General features: G+C 46.5%; 1 protein-coding gene across 1 annotated transcript in view; it reads right to left on the reverse strand.

The window, feature by feature from the left end:
- The window catches only part of LOC124789652 (histone acetyltransferase type B catalytic subunit), a 76775-nt gene extending 51855 nt beyond the window's left edge, over nt 1-24920 (reverse strand). The window contains exon 1 of the mRNA XM_047257088.1: nt 24849-24920. The gene's annotated coding sequence lies outside the window, so the exon portion shown is untranslated. The remainder of the gene's footprint in view (nt 1-24848) is intronic.
- Nucleotides 24921-25407: the final 487 nt, after the last annotated feature.

Below are 25407 nucleotides of genomic sequence, written 5' to 3' on the forward strand. Positions count from 1 at the left end.
GAACCACAGAGCAGCTCAAAGATGGGGGAGGGGGCAGAGAGGAAAATTGTTTGGCTTATTGTTTCTAAGCCCTAAACAACTATGCCCTTGGACACAATGGACAGATGTTGTAAAGAGTCCCTTTAAAGCCATTAAGATGCTGGATAGTACCACACAAACATTACATTAAAATCATTCTTAAAGATTATAGACAATAAAAAAGCCCAAAAACAAAAACATGTGGATGACACATCGCTATCAAAAAAGAGAAACCAGTCACTAGCAACTGCAACCATCAACATATCAGTTTAGCCCTGATTTATGATGCTACAAATTTATGACAATAGTCTAATCACCTAAAATAGAAGGCATTTCACAGAGGTATTACCTTGAAAATTCATAAAATAAATAATATTTAAGATGGATACTGTCAGGCTGCCAACACCATCAATGAGGAGTCTGCTCACTGTAGAGGAAAGTGATGCATTAGGGAACAGTGCTGTATTTTCATTGTCACTAAGATGAATTCTTTCCATCTGAGAAATCCAACATCCTTCAGCACAGGATCGTTAATTTTATGTCCTTTAAATTTTTGTTTGGTACTGTCACTCAGTTTCACAATTACACATGAACTTTCTTCTTGGTGGTGAGTGATCCCAAGAGATTATCATAAGATGCCCAAGTCCCTCCAGTCATTGGTAGTTTATTAGTTACCCAGAGTTCTCACATGCTCTAATACCGAAAAATAACTGATCTCCTCATACATGGAAGAAAGTATTCTTGACATTCAACACCATTTCCTCTGCTGTGACATATGCCTAACAGATATTCTGCAGAGCAGTCAGGCTATCCGGATAGATGATACTTATGCCTTCAGCCACTTTTGATATGCTCCAGAAGCTTTGGGTCGCATACATTCATGCAGTAAATTTGATTGTGAGACAAATCTCACCACAGAGAAACAGAATTTTATATGTATTTTAAACTCATCAGTATAAACTGTAAGGCCATAGCTCCTAGGCCTATCTAACATATTGTAACAATCGGAGATACATGCTTAGATGTATAGGTGTGTGCCGTACTGAATCTACAAGCAGGGTAGTGGCTCACAGCCGAGCAATTTTTATGATCCAAGTATGGCTATGCAATACTTATCATGCACATAGATATCAGTGGTTGGTTGTTCTTTGTGTAAAATCAGGAAAAACGTTTGATAATTTAACTCCGAGTCCTTTACTAACTGTAGCATACTCTGTCAGTTTGAAAATTATCCAAGACCTAATTAATAACAGGATGCAGATTTACTGAAACTGCAATAAAACACATTAAATTCAACATAACTGGTCTGGTAAATTGCCCCTTACTTCAAATTCTAATGGTATTCTTGCTCTTCTCTGACACATGAAAATGCATTCAAATTAATCATTGAAAAATTACTGGAAAGCAATATAAACCACATTTTGAACAAATATCACCCCATAAGTAACTGATTTCGAAAGGGGTGGCTCACAGAGGCCTCCGCGCAGAGGCTGGAATGCGAAGATAAGGGAGAGAGAGAGAGAGAGAGAGAGAGAGAGAGAGAGAGAGAGAGTTACAGCTTTGATTTTGTCCCCATACTTACATTTCCAGTGAGAATAAAAAGACGCAATGTAACAGCAATTTACAGTTTATTTCTACATTTAACTGCATCTGATAAAATAGAAGTGAGTCCCATAATAAATCGTTCATCTAAATGTGATGGTCGAGCGGTAGCAAGACGGCATCTCCATCAGTCCAGGTTTTAAGCAAAAAGGGAGAAGTACTATTTCTCAGAATCCTAACTACTGATTTGGTCCACTATCCAAATAGAATTTACTTAAGCAACAAAAAGGAGATGACTAATTCTTTCCTAACAATATTCTTAGAATTATATGAATTCAGTTTCCTTTCAGAGTGGGTGAAGGTCAATTACAGTAGAAGCTGAGTGAAAGAGTAACATCTGGAATCAATGGTATATTGTGTGTTAAGATGATGAGGGGGAGGGGGCATTTAATACTATAATCAAGCCAAAGTGCACAAACAAGCAGTATTGCAACATTTTCCATTGTCGTCAAAATGGCTAAAACCATGCTGGCATGCACAAAATATCAGAATTCCAAGAACTAATTTGGAAATTTGGAGTATTATCATTACACAAGAAATGAATCAGCTCAGTATACTTAATAATATTCAGCTCCCTGATAGCATCAGCAGCAGCAAGATTAGTGATGTTAAATTCACATCACTGGTCACAGAATTCAATGAACTGTTCCTAACACTATCTGAAAACTAACAAATTAGACCATCTAAAGCAGGTATAGTCACTAATACAGGCACTTCATACTGTGCCACAAAACATGGGTCTTGCTAAATGTATTACTGAAGAGATCACAAGACTCATCACATCACTGAAAAGCAGTTATTTTTGTTATCATGGTATTTCAACCGAACTAGTACTGAAATCTGTACCTGAGTAAACTTTACAATCAATCAATCAATCAATCAATGAGACAAGACATATTTCACGAAAGAATGAAGCATGCAACAATAACACTCATTTATAAAAAAGTTGATATAAGCAAGTTAACTATACCTACAGGGCTATTTCCCACCTACTCATAGCTTATGGCAGAGAAGTGAAACACCTTGCATATAAACTTTTAACAACAACCCAGTTTAGCCTCTGCAAAAGATTTCTGCACACACACAAAGCAGTAAATCTCTCTAACTCAGTTCTGGTAGACCTACACAACAAAATTACATGTTAGCATTTTCTGTAACCTTGTTGAGGCTTTTGATTTTGTACATTGTACAATCATACTAGGGAAACTAAAATGTATGGTGTTAAAGGAATTTTCCCTGCACAGGTGGAGCCGTATTTCAACAACAGAAAATTAAGGAGCATGTTAACAAATGCTGCAAACTCGAAATTAAAAGCAAGTGTGGCAACATTAAAAAAACAAAGGGAATTCCACTGTTAAATGCAGAGGGGAGTGAGCAGGTGGAAAGAGTAATATGATGGCCTCTTATTAGGGGGAAGATCTGTCTGATGTGATAGAAGAAGAGAAAGGTGTCAATTTCGAAGAGATAGGGGATCCAGTATTAGAATCAGAATTTAAGAGAGCTTTGGAAGACTTAAGATCAAATAAGACAGATAACATTTCATCAGAATTTCTAAAATCATTGGAGGAAGTGACATCAAAACAACTTTTCACATTCCAGCTCTAGGAGACATACCCTGAGAATGAATAATAAAAGCAAGATGAAGGAAATAGGAAAGTCACCATGTGGGCATCTCAAGGGCTCTACATGCAACAGGTTATGTTCCACTCAATTGTTCCTCCACTGATCCATTACAGTTAAGAATGCCCACTATTCAACACAGTTTGACACCCAGAACAGAAAACTGGGTGCAGCACAAAGGAAGCAAACCAAATCAAAGTGATTAAAAAAGAGGGATGAGAGAGGGGCACTGTCGAGGAGGTAGGGTTAGGGATCAGCCACGCTTCGCATACGGCAGGAGACGCCCCATCCCCAACTACCCTGCCCCTGCTCCTGTACCTGAGGGAGGTTAAAACCTTATAACTGAGATTAAAAATCGTTTTCATGAAGAAATCTGAGAACCAGTTCAACCACTTGTGAATTGTACAGCAAAATTCCAGGCAATGAGTCTGGAAGTCGACACTTAACATGAAGGGCCTAAAGGAGAGGGGCATTCCATCAAGATACAGCTAACAGGAAGCGAGTAAGCACACCTCAAGCCAAACTGTAAGCAAATTCATTCCCCGGGATACCTATGTGACTTGGGAACCAGAGAAAGACAACTGAGCAGGCAGCACGGCAGTTAGCTAGGTGGTCATGAATGCGGGAGACCAAAGGGTGGCAAGAATAGCATCAGTCAATAGCCAAGTGACTACTCACAGGGTCAGTAAATATTAAAACACAGATGAGGGAGGCCCATTTAAGAAAATGGGGGGCTTTGCTAACTGCTGTCAGGTCTCCCGTACACACACTACATGCTTCTGACAGCGAATGGCTTCTTTCGTTTTGTTTTAGGATGCCAGGTAATACATGTCCATATCAAAACCTTAGAACACTAAGATGAAAAAGGAATTGAAAGCGACTACACATTAAGCCCAATCAACAGAAAGAAAGATAGCTAAAAACAAGGACTTCCTCTTGGAGGAAGGTCCACAAAATACACTGTAGAAACGACAGATCCTGAACTAAAGATTAGATGTTTTTCACCATATTTCTACTGTGGATAAAAAGTAAAACACTGTCAACAGCCCATGTTTCATTCATTGAAACAGCTAATAGCTCAGACAGCAAACATACATTAAAACATAAGTCATTAAAAAAAGGGTATCCGGTCAAGAAATGGCGAACAGTCGACAGTTGATCACAACGAGCAGAAAGCGGTGGGGGATCGCCACTTAAATGGCAATGGCTAAAACGACAGTGCCCAATACGCAATCTAGCTAAAATGATCTCGCGGCAAGAGGGCTGAAACGAGGTCAGCCAAGCGGATGGGAGATGTTTAATTCCTCGGAACTTGCTCCCATGAAGAGAAGACCAGTGATGATTCCAAAGTGACACCATCTGCTGACAGATGGCAACACAGATCATAGGAAGAAATAGAAGAACTAATGGGCCGAGGCAGAAGCGTTGCAGCCTTGGCAGCAGCATCAGCAACCTCGTCTCACGTCAGAATGACGTGACTAGGGACCCACATAAACATTACAGTGGCTTCCTCAAGAGTGAGCAAGTGGAAGCTTTCTTGGACCCGTTGCACTAAGGGATAGACGGTGTACAGTGCACAGAGGCTCTGAAGGGCACCAAGACAATCAGAGCAGATGATGATTGATTGAGATGGGTTATGGGACCAAACGGTGAAGTCATCTGTCCTGCGATTTCTAAGTGAGTCGCAGAAGAAAGATGGTCTGCTAAAAGTGGATGGATCCAGTCAGAGGAGTCAAATTATAAAATAATTAACATTAAACACACACAGTACAGGCATAAAAGGTAAGACCAAATCTAAAAACTGGAAAAAAGGTAGGCGGTCATGGGGTCACAGACTGAGACGACTGCAAAAGAAGTCCCAATCACAACCAACCTGCTCCTGCTCCAAGACTTAAGTAGAACCTTATATTTGGAAATAAAACCCACTTTCACGAAGGAAACCGAGGACCAGTTCAACCATCTGTGGATCGTCTGCTAATATTAAATTTAAGGAATCAGGAAGACTATACTTAACATGAAGGGCCCAAAGAAGGGGACATTCCACCAATATGTGAGATATCGCCAGTCTGGCTCCTCCACAACACAGTGGGGGCAGGTCGTTACGTAGGAGGAAACAATGGGTGAGCCGGATATGACCAATGAATAAACAGCAAAAAACAGTGGATTCCTTCTGAGAAGAATGGAAGGGAGAGCGCCAAACTGCAGTAGACTCCTTGATTGTGTGGAGTTCATTACTATGAGCAGTAGCACTCCAGATCACATTCCACTTTTGGGCAAAGAGAGATTTGACGTAGATCCACACATCCGCAGCTGGAATCATGAAAGGAAATTGGGGTAAGTACCTGCTTCTTTAGCCAAATTCCAGAAGCTACGTACTTTTCTTTATAGCATTCATTACGTATCCTGTTTCAGACCTCACACCAGCCTGCATGAGTTTAAACCCGTGCATTTCGGCCTCCTCTAGAAATACAGTGTTGGCTCTTCTGCCAACACTACAATAAGAAACAAGAGTTGGCTCCGTCGGATGTGTAGAGGGGGAATCCCCGCTTCTGTGAGGAGACTATCAACAGGACTAGTGTAAAATGCACCAATAGCCAGAAGCACCCCACGATGATGGACAGAGTCAAGGAGTTTCAAAGTGGAAGGAGCTGCTAAGCCATAAACCTGACTACCATAATCTAGTCTGGACAACACCAGAGCACCCCAAGATGTGTAGGCCAGGAGGCAGAGAGCATTAAGCTTCCACATACACAGTTTTTAGGTGGCGAATGTGGAGTAGCCACGTCAGCTTATTATCGAAAATTAGGTTCAAGAAACAGGACTGTGCTGCAACATCAAGGAGCTGGTTGCCTAAATAAAAAAATCTGGATTGGTGTGTACTGTGGGTCAATGACAAAAATGCATAATCTGTGTTTTGGAGGGAGAAAACTGGAAGCCATGGGCGGTGGCCCATGCAGAGGCCTGTCGGATGCCACCTTTGAGCTGGTGCTCAGCAGATGCTACCAAGTGGGAGCTGCACCAGATGCAAAAATCGTCGACATACAATGACAGGGTAACGAGAGGCCCAACCGAGGTCACAAGCCAATTGATGGCAATGAGGAAGTGTGTGACACTTAGTAAAGAACCCTGTAGGATACCATTCTCCTGAATCTACGGGGCACTGAGTGAAGTACCAACTCGAACCCAGAAGAGCCGGTGAGGTGAAAACTCGTGGTTAAAAATCTGAAGGGGACCACGGAAGCCCCAGTCACAAAGGGCAACTAAAATGCGATGGCAGAAAGCCATGTCATATGCCTTATTTAGGTCAAAGAAGGCCACGACAAGGTGCCAGCATTAAGTAAAAGCCTTTCGGGTGGTTGATTCCAACAGGAGTAATTGATCAGTTGATCGCCCTGCCCAGAAGCCACATTGATACGGGGGACAAAAGGCCCCGAGATTTGAGTACCCAACATAATCTGAAGTTGACTATCCTTTCGAGCAGTTTACAAAGTATATTTGTCAGGCTAATTGTGCCATAGCTGTCTAGAGACATTTGGTTTTTCCTGGGCTTAAGGACAGGGATAACTATCTTGTCTCGCCATTGTGACAGAAAAGCAACCGTGAGCCAAATTTGGTTCAAATGGCTCTGAGCACTATGGGACTTAACATCTATGGCCATCAGTCCCCTAGAACTTAGAACTACTTAAACCTAACTAACCTAAGGGCATCACACAACACCCAGCCATCACGAGGCAGAAAATCCCTGACCCCACCGAGAATCGAACCCGGGCGTGGGAAGCGAGAACGCTACCACACGACCACGAGATGCGGGCGCCAAATTTGGTTGAAGACCCTGAGAAGCTGTTGCCTCTGGGGAATGTCCAAGTGTTGGATCATCTGGTTGTGGATGGAATCCACACATGGGGCTGTGTCTCGAAGAGCTACGAGCCTGCACCAATTCCCATTCAGTGAAGGGTGCATTATAGGGCTCAACGTGGTGTGGGATGAAACAGAGCGGGGTCTGTTTAACTCTACGTTTCTCTCGGAGAAAAGTAGTAAGGTAGGAAGAGGACACCGATGCTGTCACAAAGTGTCACAAGGTGTTCTGCAAGTGCACAGAGCACTTTGGAGGTTCAGACCCTGGACAAAGTTGACTGTCGCTGGTTGCCCAGAAGGCTACGGAGCTTGGATCAAACCTGCGATGAAGAGGCATACATCCCCAGGGAGGCAAACATGCACACGCAGCATTCCTTTTTACTGCGCTTAATAAGGTAACAAGCCATAGCGTGGAGACACTTAAAAGTGAGGTGGTTGGTCTGTGAAGGGTGTCGCTTAAATTGCTGCAGCATCTGTCAGCGGTCCTGGACAGCAATTGCAAAATCCTTGGTCCACCATAGTATAGGTCAACGATGAGGGGGGACCTGTGGATAGGGGGACAGCAGTGCCAGCAGCATGAAGAACTGTGGCAGATATGCCTTGTATGACTACATCAATGGAATTCAAGAGGGAGGTTTCAAAGTGCATACCAGACGTATATAAAGGCCAACTGGCCCTGCAAAATGCCCAAGTGGGGACCTGGAAGCAGCAGAGGAACGATGGACTCACTGAAAAGTGGTCACTGTCACAAAGGTCACATGGGATGACCAATGATGGGAAGCCATGAGGGCCGGGGAGGAGATCATTAGCAGATAACGTGCCATGAGTGGCACTGAAGTGGGTAGGTGAACCATCATTTGATCTTTGCCCAGACTTGGGAAGGTGACATATACGAGGGCTATCCACAAAGTACATTACGTTTTGGAATTAAAAATAAATAAAGTATTGGAAATTTTTTTTTATTATATACAGATGAAAGCCACACTTAAATACTACTTGTCTACATCATTGCCATTTAAATCAAGGCACTTATCGTAGCGATGGACGAGCTTGTAAATTCCTTTGTCGTAAAATTCGGGCGCCTGCGCCTTCAACCACGTGGTTACCTCTTCTTGAAGCTGTACGTCGTCATCAAAACGCTGCATAGCCAACCACTTCTTCATTGCTGGGAATAAGTGGAAGTCGCTCGGTGCCAGGTCGGGACTGTACAGCGGATGAGGAAACAACTCCCACTTAAAAGATTTGAGAACTTCACGAGTGGCATTTGCCATATGGGCCCAGGCGTTGTCGTGAATCAGCAAGATCTTTGAGCCCAACTTTCCCCTGCACTTGGTTGGTTGGTTGGTTGGTTGGTTGTTTGAGGTTAAAGGGACCAAACAGCAAGGTCATCAGTCCCTTGTTTCAAATAGACTCCATTCTGCTAACGGGACATCTCAGTATAGTCAGAAAAAAATAAAACGGATAAAGGGGAAACGTAAAAGGGCAGTCACGTTGTCATTAGTAAAAACAAATGAGGGAAGTTGGCAAGAGAACGAACCCAACACTATGCTGAAACAGCATAGGCAAGACCACCTGTGACTTAAAAGGTACAACTGCTATAATGCAGAAAGTACGTATGGGAATAGAAAAACTAACCAAGCCTTAAAAAGAAGGGGTAAAAACAGAGTAAAAGGGAAAGAAAAGAGGATTCCGGTCAGGGAGGTGAATCGGGAATCTCTGAACACTGCCTACAGTGGGAGACACCCAAACACTCACCGCCCTGCCCCAACACCAGAGGGAGATTAAAAACTTTAAAACTGAGAATAAAAACCACCCTCCCGGAGGAAACCTAGAACCAGAGAGACCATCCGGGAATCGTCAGCCAACATCAAAGGTAAAGTGTGGGGGAGTCTGTACTTAGCACGCAGAGCCAAAAGAAGGGGGCATTCAATCAAAATGTGGGCCACTGACTGGAAGGCTCCACAACCACATAGCGGGGGTGGCTCATCACGCAAAAGGAAACCATGGGTCAGCCTGGTATGGCCAATGCGGAGACGACACAGTGTGGTCGAGTCCTTGCGGGAGAGGCTAAAGGAAGAACGCCATGGGCCTGTATTCACCTTAATGGCACGAAGTTTATTAGACAGTGGAGTAGCCTCCCAAGAATTGGCCCATGACTGTGCAAAGTGGGATTTGATGTGAAGCCGTAAATCCGCTGCAGGAGGGGTTACAGAAAACGGGGGGTAAGTAACTGCTCCCCCAGCCAAACGATCAGCGAGCTCATTACCCGGGATACCCACATGGCCCGGGACCCATAGGAAGTCAATGGAACAAGCAGCACGGTGAAGATCAGCGAGATGGTCATGGATGGCAGAGACCAAGGGATGGCGCGAAAAACACCGGTCAATAGCAAGAAGGCCACTCATCGAGTCCGTACATAACAAAACGCGGTTGTGTTGGGATTGTTTAATAAAGGTAAGGGCCCGGGAAATTGCCATCAATTCCGCAGTAAACACCCCACATGAGGGTGGCAGTAGATGATTTTCCGTTCCAACAAAGGACGTGAAGGCATACCCTACATGATCAGCAGATTTAGAGCCATCAGTGTAAAAAACAACAGCATCCCGAAACTCCCATAAAATTTGGCGGAAAAAGGAACGGAACACCACCGGGGGGATGGAATCTTTCGGACCGCAGCGGAGATCCATCCGAATTCGAGGCCGAGGAACTAACCAAGGAGGGGTGGAGGGGAGGGAGCGAGGAAGACAGGACAAAGAAGGAAGCCGAAAATCACGGGTAAGAGACGCAAGGCGCAGCCCAACCGGTAAACCCGCCCGAGGGCGGGAGTCAGGCGGGCGACGTCCATGGTCTGGGAATAGGATAGAATAGGAAGGATGAGCGGGAGAAGAACGGATAGTAAGGGCATAAGACACCAGAAGCTGGGACCGCCGAACAGAAAGGGGGGGGATCCCAGCTTCAACCAGGAGACTATCAACAGGGCTAGTAGGGAAGGCACCGGTGGCCAAACGGATACCACGATGGTGGACTGGATCCAGCACGTGCAGCGTGGAAGGAGCAGCTGAACCATAAACTTGACAACCATAGTCCAAACGTGACAGAACTAGAGCACGATAAAGACGGAGGAGGAGGGAACGGTCCGCACCCCAGGAGGAGTGGGCAAGGAAGCGAAGGACATTGAGTTTACGGAAACATCCTACCTTCAGGAGTCTGATATGGGGCAGCCAAGTGAGCTTGTTGTCGAAAAGAAGACCTAGGAAACGAAACTGTGGAACCACAGGCAATCTTTGTGCAGCGAGATAGAGCTCTGGATCAGGGTGGACCGTAGTACGGCGACAGAAGTGGACCACCCGCGATTTTAAAGGAGAGAATTGAAACCCGTGGGAGAGGGTCCATGCAGAGGCACGCCGTATAGCCACCTGGAGCTGCCGTTCTGCAGATGGCATCGAGGAGGAACTAACCCAAATGCAGAAATCATCCACATACAGGGCAGGGGCGACCAAGGGACCGACAGAGGCCACAAGTCCATCGATAGCAATGAGGAAAAGAAGGACACTCAAGACAGAACCCTGTGGGATGCCCGTCTCCTGGGTCCGTGGAGAACTAAAAGCAGTACCAACTCTAACTCTGAATGACCGATGGATCAGGAACTGGCGGATAAAAATCGGGAGTGGGCCCCGAAGACCCCACTGATGAAGGGTTAGTAAGATGTGATGGCGCCAGGCCGTGTCATAGGCCTTGCGAAGGTCAAAAAACACTGCAACCAAATGGCGGCGCTGGGAAAAAGCCTGCCGAACTGCGGATTCCAAGCGAAGCAAATGATCGATTGGAGATCGTCCCTCTCGAAAGCCACACTGGTAAGGGGACAATAGACCCCGAGATTCGAGGACCCAAGTGAGCCGACGGGCTACCAGCCGTTCAAGTAACTTACAACCAACATTGGTCAAACTAATTGGCCGATAGCTGTCAACAGATAGGGGGTTCTTACCAGGCTTAAGGACAGGAACCACAATGCTATCCCTCCACTGAGAAGGGAAGTCACCCTGGAGCCAGATACGGTTAAACACCCGAAGAAGATGGTGCCGTTGTGGAGCACTGAGATGTTGAAGCAGCTGGTTATGAATGGAATCTGGGCCAGGAGCTGTATCATGAGAAGCAGATAGAGCAGAAAGAAATTCCCATTCAGTGAAAGGTTCGTTGTAAGATTCTGACTCACAAGTGGTGAAACATAAGGTGACAGCTTCAGCCTGCTGTTTTTGATGAAGGAAAGCAGCTGGATAGGAGGCCGACGCTGATGCCACTGCAAAATGGGTCGCAAGATGTTCTGCGAGAACTAATGGGTCCGTACAAATGCCATCTGGGAGGTGAAGGCCTGGGAGGGTGGACTGCCGATGGCAACCTTGGAGAGAGCGAAGTGTAGCCCATACCCGTGACAGAGGGACAGTGGAACCAAGGGAAGAAACGAATCGTTCCCAACATATCCGCTTGCTCTGTTTGATTAAATAACGGGCTTTAGCGCGAAGGCGCTTAAAGGTAGAAAGGCTGGCTACAGATGGGTGCCTCTTAAACTGTTGCAAAGCTCGACGGCGATCACGGATGGCAATGGCAATGGCCGTACTCCACCACGGGACTTCCCGACGACGAAATTGTCCAGATGAGCGCGGGACAGCAAGGTTAGCAGCGCGAACAATCGCGTCAGACACGTCACGTAGGACGTCATCAATACAACCCGACAAAGAGGGAGAAAACTCGACCTGTGCAGTATATAGAGGCCAATCGGCGCGGTGGAAAGACCAACGAGGTAACCTCTCCATCGGGGAGCGGGAAGGGAGCGTGATAATCAACGGGAAATGGTCACTATCACAAAGGTCGTCGTGTGGCGACCAGTGTAATGAAGGGAGGAGAGAGGGAGAAGAAAGAGAAAGATCAATGGCAGAAAAAGTACCATGACCAGCACTGAAATGAGTAGGGGAGCCATCATTAAGAAGGCACAGGTCGTGGTCTGCAATAAATTGGTCGATAAGAAGACCTCGTCTAGATGGAAAGGCACTGCCCCACAAAGGATGATGAGCATTAAAATCCCCAAGGAGGAGGAAGGGAGGAGGAAGTTGCTGAAGAAGGGTGGTTAAGGCAGCAGGTGTAAGAGTCCTGTCAGGAGGGAGATAAAGATTGCATACTGTTACTGCAGAGTCGAAGTGGACCCTAACAGCAACTGCTTCCAATGTAGTTTGGAGAGGAATCCACGTGCTAGCAATGTCTGTACGGACCAACGTACAAACGCCACCAGAAGCCCGCAAGGGTCCGACCCGATTTCGACAGAAAACACGGAACCCACGGAGGGTCGGTGAGTGAGCATCAGTAAAATGAGATTCCTGGAGAACCACACAAGCTGCTGAGTAGGACGAAAGAAGGGATTTCAATTCCGGAAGGTGACGATAGTAGCCATTACAATTCCATTGGAGAACCACAGAACGATGGTTTAAATGAGGGCTGAACACGCTAAATCCAGTCATACCGCCGGGTCCCCACCCGTCACCGACAAGGAGGGGGCGACATCCATAAACGACAGGTCAGAATCCGGTTGTGAAGCCGGGGAAGGGACCTCCGGTGACACCAGAGGCTCTTTGTCCCGGGACTTATGTTTCTTCTTCTTTTCAGGCTGAGATCGAGGAGGGCTGTGTGGCATAATGGAGCCAGCTGCAGCAAGATCAGGAACAGAAAGAGACCGGGCGACCTGGGGGCCGATAGACCGCGGCTCTCGCGGTCGCCGCGCTGCAGCAGACCTTTGACCTGGAAGGTGCCGGGAAGGGGCATCCCGGGAGAGGCGCCCTTGACCGGCAGACGCCGAAGGAGTGGGACACTTCTCCGGCTGGGGAGGGGGAGCGGCGCCCAGAGGAGAAGGTGTGGGAGCCGCAGGGGAGGGGGTAAGGAGAGGGGTCCGGGAGGGGGGTAAGGAAGGGGGAGGAAGGGATGAAGATGTAACCAAGGCGTAACTAGATGTCATGGACACAGGGTGCAATCGTGCATATTTCTTACGGGCCTCTGTGTAGCTTAAACGATCAAGAGACTTATACTCCTGTATCTTTTTTTCTTTCTTATAGACTGGGCAATCTGCTGAACGTGGAGAATGACTACCATGACAATTTACACATACAGGAGGGGGAACACAGGGACTCCCCTCATGGAGTGGACGTCCACAGTCACCACAGAGAGGGTCCTGGGTACAGCGAGAAGACATGTGGCCAAAACGCAAGCACTTAAAACACCGCATAGGAGGTGGGATGTACGGCTTCACATCACAGCGATAGACCATAATCTTAACTTTCTCAGGAAGGGTATCCCCTTCAAAGGCCAGGATAAAGGCACCAGTATCAATACGATTATCTTTAGGACCCTTCTGAACACGCCGAACAAAGTGAACACCCCGCCGTCCGAGATTGTCCCGAAGTTCCTCATCAGTTTGAAGGATGAGGTCTCTGTGAAAAATCACACCTTGTACCATATTTAGAGACTGGTGAGGGGTAATGGACACGGGAATTGTGCCAAGATGGGTACAGGAACGAAGGGCCGCAGATTGGGCAGCCGAAGCAGTTTTTATCAGTAATGAACCCGACCGCATCTTGCTCAGGGAGTCCACTTCGCCGAACTTGTCTTCAATGTGTTCCACAAAGAATAAAGGTTTGACACTGGTGAAAGTATCTCCATCAGTCCTGGTGCAAACTAGATAACGGGGGAAAGGTTTTGCCCCTAGACGACGGGCCTGACCCTCCTCCCAGGGGGTAGCCACGGAAGGGAAGGCCGAAGGGGCAAGAGAAGCAGCACTTGAGGAATCAGTACCACGCAGAGAGACGGCCGCAGAAGAGCGGCCAGAGGTTTGGACCCTTATGCGTTTCATCTGCATAGCGTCCGCCCTGATACCACCCACTCCGATCAGGGGCTCTCCTCACGGGCGCCACCCAGCCACAGCAAGGGCCGTCTGGCACGGCGGCCATTGCCGGGAGTTCCGATGCTCCAGGAGGACGAGCAACCACTCCAAGGCATGCATGAGGAGGTCACAGCTCAGGTATCAGAAGTGTGATCCCTGTGTGTTCAGGGGGCTCAACCAAAAGGGTACATAGCGACCCCACCACACGGGCTGGCTACCGTGCTGGCTATGCACCCTAGCATCAGACAACGACGTAGAAGAAAAGGTGGAATATACTAGGAGGGCACACGTCGGAGACACTAGGTAAGGTGCTCTTCCCCAAATGGCTCACACTACGGAAAGAGAAATTTTGGAATGGAGGTCAAACCCCAGAGGGGGACCAAGGAATGCCAAAAGGAGGAGATGATTACGCAACAAAGCCAGAGTGTAAAACCAACAGAACCAGGAGGATAGCGGGGGCCAACATAAGCAAGGACACCAATAGAGGGAGAGGAGAGGGCGAGGGGAAAGGGGTATGGAGGGGAAAGGAGGGGAAGGGAAAGGAAATGCAGCCCGGGAGAGAAAGAAGGCTGCAATGGCTCGGGGCCCCGTGCTCGCCACGCACGTATCCACGAAAGAGTTGTGGACCCCCTGGGGGGCCCCTGCACTTGTTTTGTATTGCTCTTCTGAGGTTGTGCAGAGTTTGGCAATACCTTTGAGAGTTTATTGTAGTGCATCTTTCCAGGAAATCCACAAAAATCACACCTTTTCTGTCACAAAAGACAGTCGCCATCACCTTCCTTGCCGACATTGTCTGCATGCATTTCTTGGGTTTTTGGGGGGAATTTGTGCGCCCCCACTGCATTGACTGCAATTTTGTCTCACAGTTCACATGCTTAACCCATGTTTCGTCACCAGTAACTATGCGATCAAATAATGAGTCGCCATCTTTCTCGTAAGCGTACAAAAACGTTAACGCAGCAGCCATTCGCTGATTTTTGTGAGTCTCTGTCAAGATTTTTGGTATCCGTCTTGCACAAAACTTGTGGTAACCAAGCTTTTCGGTAATGATTTCGTGCAACAAACTTCGGGAAATTTGTGGAAAACTCATAGAGAGTTCCGTTATTGTGAAATTACGGTTTTCTCGGACTGCGGCATCGACTTTTTCAACAAGTTCGGCATTCACTATGCTGGGTCTTCCACATCGCTCTTCGTCGTGAACGTTAGTTCGGCCATTTTTAAATTTTATGACCCATTGACGCACTCCACCTTCAGTGATTATGTTGTCTCCATACACTTCACAAAGCTGCCGATAGATTTCTATCAGTGTACAGTTTTTTTGCAGTCAGAAACCTTATTACAGCACGCACTTCACACCATTTTCCATTAACGCTGACATTTCAAACTGTCACAGAAACTCAACGGAGTACAGCACGAACCTCTCACTAGCACGGCAGGATGCCGACTGAGCGGCGGAATGCCATGACACCAAGATGGCCGTGCTAACCCCGCCCCTAACGGACACAAACGAAAACATAATGTGCTTTGTGGATAGCCCTCGTAGCACCCCATGGTCGAGACGTATCTCTCCCAACACTCCTGTTTCCGTCATTTGATAAGCTGGCGAATGCAGGCACAGAGCCGTTTAAAGGTTATGATGTGCTCCACGGAAGGGTGTTGCTTATGACGCTGTAGAGCTCGCCGACACTCCTTAATTGCCTCAGTGACTTATGGTGACCACAAAGGGACTGTCTGTCGTGGGGGGCACCCTAAAGAATGAGGAATCACATTTTCCACCACAGAAATGATCGTTCTAGTGACCTGCTCAACCATCACATAACTGTTACCGTGTGGGGGAGATTCAACGGTGACAGCAGGTGTGAAAGTTTCCCAGTCCGCCTTGTTTAAAGCCCATCTAGGCAGGCGTCCGTGAGCCTGACGCCTGGGCAGTGACAGGAAGATGGGGAAATGGTCACTACCACACAGATCACCATGTTGTCTCCAGTGGATAGATGGGAGGAGGCCAGGACCGCAAACCTACAATGGCCGAATATGTACCATGTGCCACACTGAAATGAGTGGAGGCATCTGTTTTTAAGAGGCAGAGGTCAAGGTGCGAGAGTACATTTTCGACATCTCTGCCTCAGCCAGTAAGCATGGTGCCACCCCAAAAGGGGTTATGGGTGTTAAAATCTCCCAAAAGTAGGAAAGGTTTAGGGAGTTGATCAATCAGTACAGCCAATGCGTTCAGGGGTATTGCACCATCTGGAGGAAGGTATACATTGCAGACAGTTATTTCCTGTGACATCCTTATCCTGACAGCCACAGCTTCAAAGGGGGTTTGAAGAGGCACAGGTTCACTGCTTACTGAGCACAGGACATGTACACAAACTCCACCTGACACTATTACAGTTACTGCAGTTCTTGTAGTATCGCTTATAGCTGAAAAGGGCAGGGATCCACATTTCCAGGAACTGGGTTTCCTGAAGGGCAATGCAGAAAGCAGGTGTAAAGCTTAAGAGTTACCATAGCTCAGCCAGGTGGTGGAAAAAACCTGTCTCAATTCCACTGGAGGATGACGTTATCGTGAGGCTGGGAAGGCATGAAGCGCGCAAAGAAGCAGGTTATGCCTCAGGGTCACCTGCTGCCACCACCAATTGAGTATTTGTATCCATGAGGCATCTGTGAGATCCAGGTCCACAGGGGATGGTAAGATCTCCACCACATTCTCAGATGCAAAACTGAAAGGGAGTGGTGGTGTTGGGGCCATCAGAGGGTCCTGTTTCTTAGCAGACTATTACTTAGTTTGCTTGCTCTCTCGCTTCTGTTTAGGGGTAGATTTCTCCGAAGCAGCTTCAAGCACAGAGGAAGCCCATGAAGCCCTTTGTCCAGCAGCTTTTGGCTTCTTGAGCCACTGGCAAGTGTCCGCCATGGCATTAGTGGAGACCTTGGTAGAAAGGTCCTCAAGGGACCACTTCTGCGTGAGAGGAGCTGGAGGAGGCTGTTGCTTTTCAGGCAGGGGGGAGTGGATCGGCGTCCCCTGCATTTGGGGGGGCGGGGGGGGGGGGGGGCCCTTGCTCCCGAAGTAGGTGCTTCGGGAGCAACGGAGGAAATTTGCTCCCTACCACCAAGGGGGCAGATGTATTCTGGTGGCCAAGATGGCCCACTGTTCATGGCACAGAGTGAGGAACCACTGGCACTTGGGACAGCGATGGTGACGTAGCTGCAGCGTATGTCGATGTCAATCGAATGGGGTGTAATCGTTCAAATTTACGTTTAGCCTATATGTAAGTCAACTGGTCCAGGGTCTTTTATTCCACAATTTTTCTCTCCTTTTGGAGTACTGGGTAGTCTGGTGAACAGGGGGAGTGGTGCTCTCCACAGTTGATGCAAGTGGGAGGTGGTGCACATGGAGTATCTGAGTGTAGTGGTCGTCCACAGTCTCGACATGTGGCACTGGAAGTGCAGCGGAAAGACATGTGCCTGAACTTCCAGCACTTAGAGCACCGCTTAGGGGGAGAGACATATGGTTTAACATCACAGTGGCAAACCATCACCTTGACCTTTTCAGGCAATGAATCACCCTCAAAGGCCAAGATGAAGTCATCGGTAGCAACCCTGTTGTCTTTGCGTCCCCTGTAAAAGTGCTGGATGAAATGAACACCACACGATTATAAATTGACGCAGAGCTTGTTGTCAGACGGCAAGAGGAGGTTGCGATGGAAAATGATCCTCTGGACCATGTTGAGGCTTTCATGGGGAGTGATAGAAACAGGAATATCACCCAGCTTGTCCAAACTTATCCTCGAGGTGTTCAACGAAAAATGAGGTTTCATAGGTAGAAAGGAGTCCCCATCAATTCTGCTAAAGACTAAAAACCCAGGCGAATATGGCTCCTCCGTTCTGTAGCCCTAAGTTCCTTCCATGGTGTAGCAAGGGAGGGAAAAGATTTATGTTCATACCTGTAGGCATTGTACTCCATCTTGCCCTTCTTAGAGACTGCTAGTGCCTTACAGTCACCAGCAAGAGATGACTTAGTCCACTTCATTGTGGGTCATCCGCTCTGATGCCACCCACTCCAATCAGGGGCTCTCCCCATGAGTGCCACCCAGCCACAGCAAAGGCCACCTGGCACGATGGCCGTTGCCGGGAGTCCTGATGCCCCAGCAACAGAGGCATCTACTCCTTGGTATATGTGGGGAGTTTACAGCTCAGGCATCAGCAGTGTGATCCCCGTGTTGTCAGGGGGCTACCGCCAAATGGGTACATGACAGCCCCACCACAATGGACTGGCTACTATGCTGTACATTGAGCGCAGAGAAATCCAATATTGTCATGGTGGCGAAAGAGGGCAGGAGACAAGGGAAGAAGATGACATACCCCGGAAAGTGTCCTCGCCCAAATAGTTGCAAAGCCATGACAAGAGGTTCAGGAGATCGAATCTAAGGGCACTATGGATAACTCTTTTACCACGTACGGTGTCCTTCCCCATATGACCCGCACTTCTGTGGAATTTTGAAAGTGGCAGGTCAAACCATATAATGGGACCTGAACTCAGAGCCGAAAAGTGAGAGACTCCTTTTAGTCACCTCTTACGACAAGCAGGAATATCTCGGGCCTCTTCTAACCTCGGAACCCGCAGGGAGAAAGGGCGTCTAGGATGGGTGGCCGGACATGGCAGACAAACAGCATGCGTATCCGCTGAGGAGAACATTAATTCAGCAGTAGTTCAGCAGCTTCCGCATACAGACTCTCAACCGGGCTAATTTAATAGGCAACAGTGGCCAAATGGGTGCCAATAGGGTGGACTGTATTTAGACGGCATAAGACAGATGGACATACAGATGCATAAATGAAGCACCTATAGCCTAGTTTTGAATGGAGAAGGAATCAGTACAAATGGAGGTGGGTGGTCCGATCACCTGAGGACACACAGGACAATGAGATACTGGGCACAGCAGACGGCTAGGTAAGATACATGGGATGACCACGAGTTTCCTATGGAGTTTCTTAGCCTAAGCAAACAGAAGAGCAACAGGCCCAAGATGTAACGACAGTGGAAGAAACCCACTGCACCACCAGAAATTCATACACATGGTTTTGTCAGTGAAACAGAGAAAACCATTGCTGATGCTCCACGAGTACAGACGATCAAGACACTGCTGAAGGTGCTGCTCAAGGCGATAAATCAGTGGAAAACTGCAACAATTGTAAAATCGTCAACAGAAAGGGAGGTGGAGTTGCTCAGTGGGAGATAGGCCATAATAGGGTTAACTGCAAGAGCAAAGAGGACGATGCTCAGGACAGAGTCCCTAGGCACCCTGTATTTCTGGATAAGTGTGTCCAACAAGGCAGAGCCCACATGTACCTTGAAAACATACAGGGCAGGGGGTTCAGAGCCACCAAGTGTGAAGAATACAGAAGATACCACTCATCCAGCAGGTGTCATAGGCATTCTTGAAATCAAAAAACGCAACCACAGTCTGTTATTTCTACAGAAAACCGTTCGTGATGTGGGTTGACAAAGTGATGATATGGTCAACTACCAAATAGGGCACCTAAAATCCACAGTGATTAGTAAATTATGAAATTCTAGCTACCATACCAGCCGGGCATCAATAACACATTCCATTACCTTGCAAAAAACGTTGGTGAAAGAAATGGGTGCTGGCTATAAGGAAGGTGTTTGTGCTTACTGGGCTTAGATATGGGTATAACAGTGGCTTCACACCAGCATCTGGGGAACATGCCATCTGTCCAGATGTGATTGTATGTATGAAGGAGAAAGTGCCTGCCAACAAGAGAAAGGTGCTGCAACAACTGACTTAACATCATCCGGTCCTGTGCAGGAAGATCAGGACGAAGTGAGAGTGTGATATAGCTCCCACATAGTGAAGGCGGCATTGTAGCATTCCCGATTCTGAGAGGAGGGTATCACCCAAACCTCCTGCATTCATTTCTGATGGAGGAACACAATGTGGTGATTGAAATCTCCGCAAAATAGCAGCCCATGTTGGAGATAGCAATGGGGTGCACAATGACATCTGCTACAGTCAAGACTGAAATTTGGGAATGGACCTCGGTCTCACAGAGTCGGAGGTTGTCCCACACGACAGTAGAAGGAATGGAACTGTTCAAAGAACTAATAAATGAAATCCAGCTAGCTTTTTTGCCATCCCGAAGACACAGCACATGCAACTGTTTATAACAAACACAGTTCTCTTTTGTAGGATGGCGGTGAAAGTCTCTGCACGCATATTGCGCCGCAGCATGCCTCAGTCCACCAGGGGACTGAGGCACATCGCACTAATGGTGAAGTCCAAGAAATGGGACATTCTGCAGTGGTGAGGATAATGTTTGTATAGTATTCTACCTGGTCACCTCAACTGGGGAAATGTTGCTCGTCGAAGGTTGCCAGGAAAGAGTTAAGCCTCCAGTCAGCCTTCGAAAGCTGCCTATTTGGTTTACACATGGATGTGGTAGGAGTAAGCAGCATACGGGAAATGGTCACTTCAGTTCGTGTCACAGAGAATGGACCTCTCAAAACAATGGGCAAGCTGGGCCGTGCAGAACATGTATGTGTGTGTGTGTGTGTGGGGGGGGGGGGGGGGGGGACTCAAAGTAACCTGGGTGCTCCCGTGCTAAGGCAAACGAGGTTGAGCTGATTGAGAAGGTGAGCCAAGGGGCACCTAAAGTCATCAAGCAGCAAAAGAGTCAGGGTGTTAGCCAATAAGCTGGAGGAAGTGTGCCTTAATGACACTGAATGACAGTGGAATGTAAACGGTACAAAGAGAAAAGGTGAAATGAGGAAGGAAAATGCGGACAGCAACAGCTTGCAGCAGGGTGTTCAGTAAGATGGATTTAACTATGAACGCCATCCTGGATGAGCAGCTTGACTCCCCTGTGAGATGGAATGCTATCCTCAGGAGAAAGGTCAAAGCGGACAGGAAAGAAATGTGGGAGGTCAAAGCAGTCGCGAGGACGCAATTTTGTTTCCTGGAGACAGAAAATAAGTGGACACAGCAATTCCAACAGTAGTTGTAATTCCTCCTTGTTGGATCTAACACCACGAACGTTCCACTGGAGGACGGGGAAAGGGGAGGAGGGAAAAAATAAGGGCTGTCACCTCGGTAGCTGCTGAGTGCCAGCCGTTGAAGACACTGCTACACGGCACAAAGGCTGGAGGATCCTGTTCCATGTGATCTACAAAGGCATCGACATTCTCACCGGGTTGGCCAGTGGATTCCAGTGCAAGAAATGGTTGGCGATAAGCAGCGGCAATGCAAGAGGTCAGCTGGGTTAAGGTATCACGTGACAACACAGCGGAAGAGGACCTCTGAGTCGGCGAAGGAGAAGACGGTTTGCCTTCGTTTCATTTCTTGCACCCTTTGTGGCTGGCAGATGAAGACTCAGGTGTTTGTTGGATGGAGGGATATAAAAAGTCTTTGCAGAAGTATTCCTCGTCCTTTCAGGCCTGCCGGTTCTGTAGAAGGCGATTTCGCAGCTGGAGGCGAAAATTTGGTGGCTTGTTGCACAACTGGAGGAGGAGGAGGAGGCAGGAGGCAGGGATGTTACTGTGACATTGGGTGATTTTACAACTGAGGTGCTAAATTTGAGGTCACCAGTCAGTGTGGCCATGTCCTACATGGAGCAATGTATAGTGAGAACAGTACTCTAAGTGCCAAATGGTAAAACGCAGGGGTTCTGACTAGCCAATAACTTTTCCTTCACCCGGATCTCTTGGATAGCCTGCTCAACAAGATACATGGGATATTTTCGGGATGATGCTCCATGGTCACCATTGCAATTGATACAAAGGGGAGGAGAAGGTGGGCAATCACTCTCATGAGCATCACTACCACAAATACATTTGGCTGGTTTGGATGAGGTTGTAACATTGACTCTCGTGGCAGGGCATCAGGTTCAGAATGTATGGGCAGACTGTGATGACTTCATAGCCTACTTTGATCTTTGACGGAATCACTACTCTATCAAACATAAGAAAAAGAGTGCGTTTAGGCACGAAGGATGCAACAACCTTTGTCTTCACCCGATGGACTGCAGTGACACCCTGATCTAGGTAAATAACACCACGTGAAGAACTCAGTATTTGATGAGCCTTGATACGAACAGGATAGCCATGGAGGAGCAAAGCTGCAAAGCAGTTGTGCCCAAGATCCACAATTAGTCTCCAAAAGGAAAGAGCCATTAAATGAACGAGAGCAGGATTTCACAGGGCTGGCAACTGTATGTACACCTTTCTGAATAACAAATAGGTTAACTGCAACAAAGACCTGACTTCCTCCAGTACACAACACCACTAGGAACCAAGGTGCAGCTGGGAAAGTCTTGGAATCTTTACCCTCATTCTGTTTGCCTGTAGTCGACACAGTTGGTGATTCACTCACTGCGAGAAAATCTCCACACTTGCCAGCGTCTCCGATGGTGCACTCCTTCCAACTGGGGGTCCCCGCCCCCTCAGAGAGGAGCTCACCAGCCCTAGGTGATTGTTCACACCTCCCAAACTCCTGGCAGAGGGACCAATAGGCAATATGGGAAGATAACAGCTCAAGCAGGAAAGACTGTTCTGATGTCATGCTAATGAAAACACACCCCAGACACGTTCCCCAAGGCAGGAGAAAATGTTTTGCAGAAAGACAGACAGGCAGCACGGAAGGGAAAAGGTGTTGCAAAGGCTGGTGACCCTGCATCTTTCAGCCGATCGCACGCCTGTTCATAATGCACGGCCTGTGACAGAGTGGTTACACGACAATAACATCCCTATAATGGACTGGCCTGCACACAGTCCTGACCTGAATCCTGTGGAACACCTTTGGGCTGTTTTGGAACGCCGACTTCTTACCAGGCCTCACTGACAGACATCAATACCTCTTTTCTGTGCAGCACTCCATGAAAAATGGGCTGCCATTCCCCAAGAAATATTCCAGCATGTCACTGAATCAAGAGTGGCAGATGTCATCAAGGCTAAGGGTGGGCCAACACCATATTGAATTCCAGCATTACCGAAAGAGGACGCCACAAACTTTTAAGTCATTTCCAGCCAGGTGTCCAGATACTTTTGATCACATAGTGTATGACGTGCAATAAACTGCTGCTGAAACCAGTAATGTACACAATGCAGGAATTGATTAATCTTGCTGTAGTAAATAGTTACATACTTTTTGAGGCCCTTATTTGCATTAAACTTTTTTGTCACATGGGCTGGCCATCAAAACAGCTATTAGCAACAGCTGAACAAGTGTATTCTATAAATGAATCTGTGGCAGCTATGTCCACTACTGCTATGAACTCTTACAGAAGTACAGATACTATCATCTGTGAAAGGTATTTAAAGAGATGAGTGGGCCCTTGTTTTTGGGGTTGTGTTGATGCACAGAAGTCACCAACACCAAACACACATACAATATCATGGTGCTGGAAAAAAATTTGCCACCTCCAGTACTCAGTGTGACAACACGTACACATGGACCTGGCATATACGATATGAACTTTATTAACATACGCTATGAGGAGGTGGTACAATGGATGGTGTGCGTATTTTTTTCTGGTCTTAATGAAAAAATATAGCATTTTTGAACACTGCATACTGTACACTGTGTAGTTACAGTCTGGATTCAGTGTTTCTGAATGGCATGATAATACTGTTGGCCATGAGAACTGGACCGTTGCACTGTTTTGTTAGTCAATGAATTAACTGGACTCTCCTGTTCAAATTTGATGTACAAATTTAACTTCTACAGGGTTAGTTGGAGCACTGATTGCATATAATACCAACACATCCAAAAATAACTATTCACCATATTTACTGAAAAATAACTATTCACCATATTTACTGAAAAATAACTATTCACCATATTTACTGAAAAATAACAACCTACCAATTAATGAGTTTTATAGAATGAACAGGGACTCCTACATGCAATTAGTTAAATGGCCACCGCTAGAATGGTTTGGTGGTTGGTTTATTTTGAGGGAGGGGACCAAACAGCATGGTCATAGGTTCCCACCGCTGGAATGAACAGTAAGTTTCTAAAGAGGTTTGCTAACAGTTAACTTCGTCTGTCCATTACACAGCACTTAACTACAATTTGGTCAGTATGAAAGGCTATCGACAAATTTTGAACATGCAAACAATTATTCGCCACAAACACTGCGTCACTTCATATTGGTGGGACTATTCCGGCTATCAAAACTCACAGCAATAAAAATTGCAATCATAACTTCACCGTGTCACGAAGACCATGTTTATTAGACATTTAAATCTTATACAATTCCCCAGGTAGTTCCGTTATATTCACCTCACAGTACCTATCAAGTTCGTATTCCCCTCTTAGGCAACGTGTACCTTTACATGCATACAGCCTTTCGGGGGCCGGAGGATGTAGTGCTAGGTTTTTTTTTTTTTAAACAAATCTGTCAACTACACTTTAACAGTGGAAAGAATTCAATGTTAGTTATGAAAACTAAAGAATATATTTCGGACGCACGAAGTACCTCCACTAGCTCCAAACTAAGGCATTTAACTATGCACCAAAATGTACATTGAATGGCTTGCTTGAAATCAGTAATTTATAGTGGCACAGAGGTAACCGTAAACTGTCAACAACTTTACATTTCAGTATTCCCTCTAAATGCATACATGACATTTCAAGAAACGTCGCCAATAAAAGTTTCTTAGGAGGATGTTGAATTAAAGGATGAAGTTGCTAGGCGCAATAAACATTCATCTAAATTTAATGTAATGACGAAAAGCATACATTATAACATTGATGTCCCTTTACACTACTTCACCATTTCCAATTAAAAAAAAAAAAAATTACAAAACACTCACCAATCTCACCACCTCTAACAATTGCCTGTAAATGTCACGCAACTAACTCCCGCCAATAACATTACCAAAGACATGAAGAAAGAGACATATTACTACGCCAAACAAAAAACACAAATTACATTAGTCTACATTCTGTGGAATTTTCTGTACATCTCCACGGCAAATAAATCAAAATATACACTGTTTTCCTTCTAATCTAGTGAAAATAGATTCCAAAAATTTTTCTGATAATTTAATGGTCAATTTAGTCCTTTATGGTATAGTTGAATACCTCGTTACATCATTCTCAAAAACAATAGAAGCATTCATAAAAGACAGACGAATGAATTACCTCAATAAGATAGCGAAAATACAGTACAACAAAGCTTACAAAAGTGATAGACCCTACTCGAAGCTCGCGACAATCATGAAAAGGCTCTGTATTTAAAGGTTTTATTCTCATATCACCTAAAAAAAGCTAATTAATACTCCAACGCCTAACATGTGCTACATCGAATCATCACAGAAGACGAAGGGGCTAAAAAGGACTTTATATTAATATAAGTACATAAGTTAATGG

This window comes from Schistocerca piceifrons, chromosome 1, assembly GCF_021461385.2.
Source record: "Schistocerca piceifrons isolate TAMUIC-IGC-003096 chromosome 1, iqSchPice1.1, whole genome shotgun sequence".
Classification (NCBI taxonomy): domain Eukaryota; kingdom Metazoa; phylum Arthropoda; class Insecta; order Orthoptera; family Acrididae; genus Schistocerca; species Schistocerca piceifrons.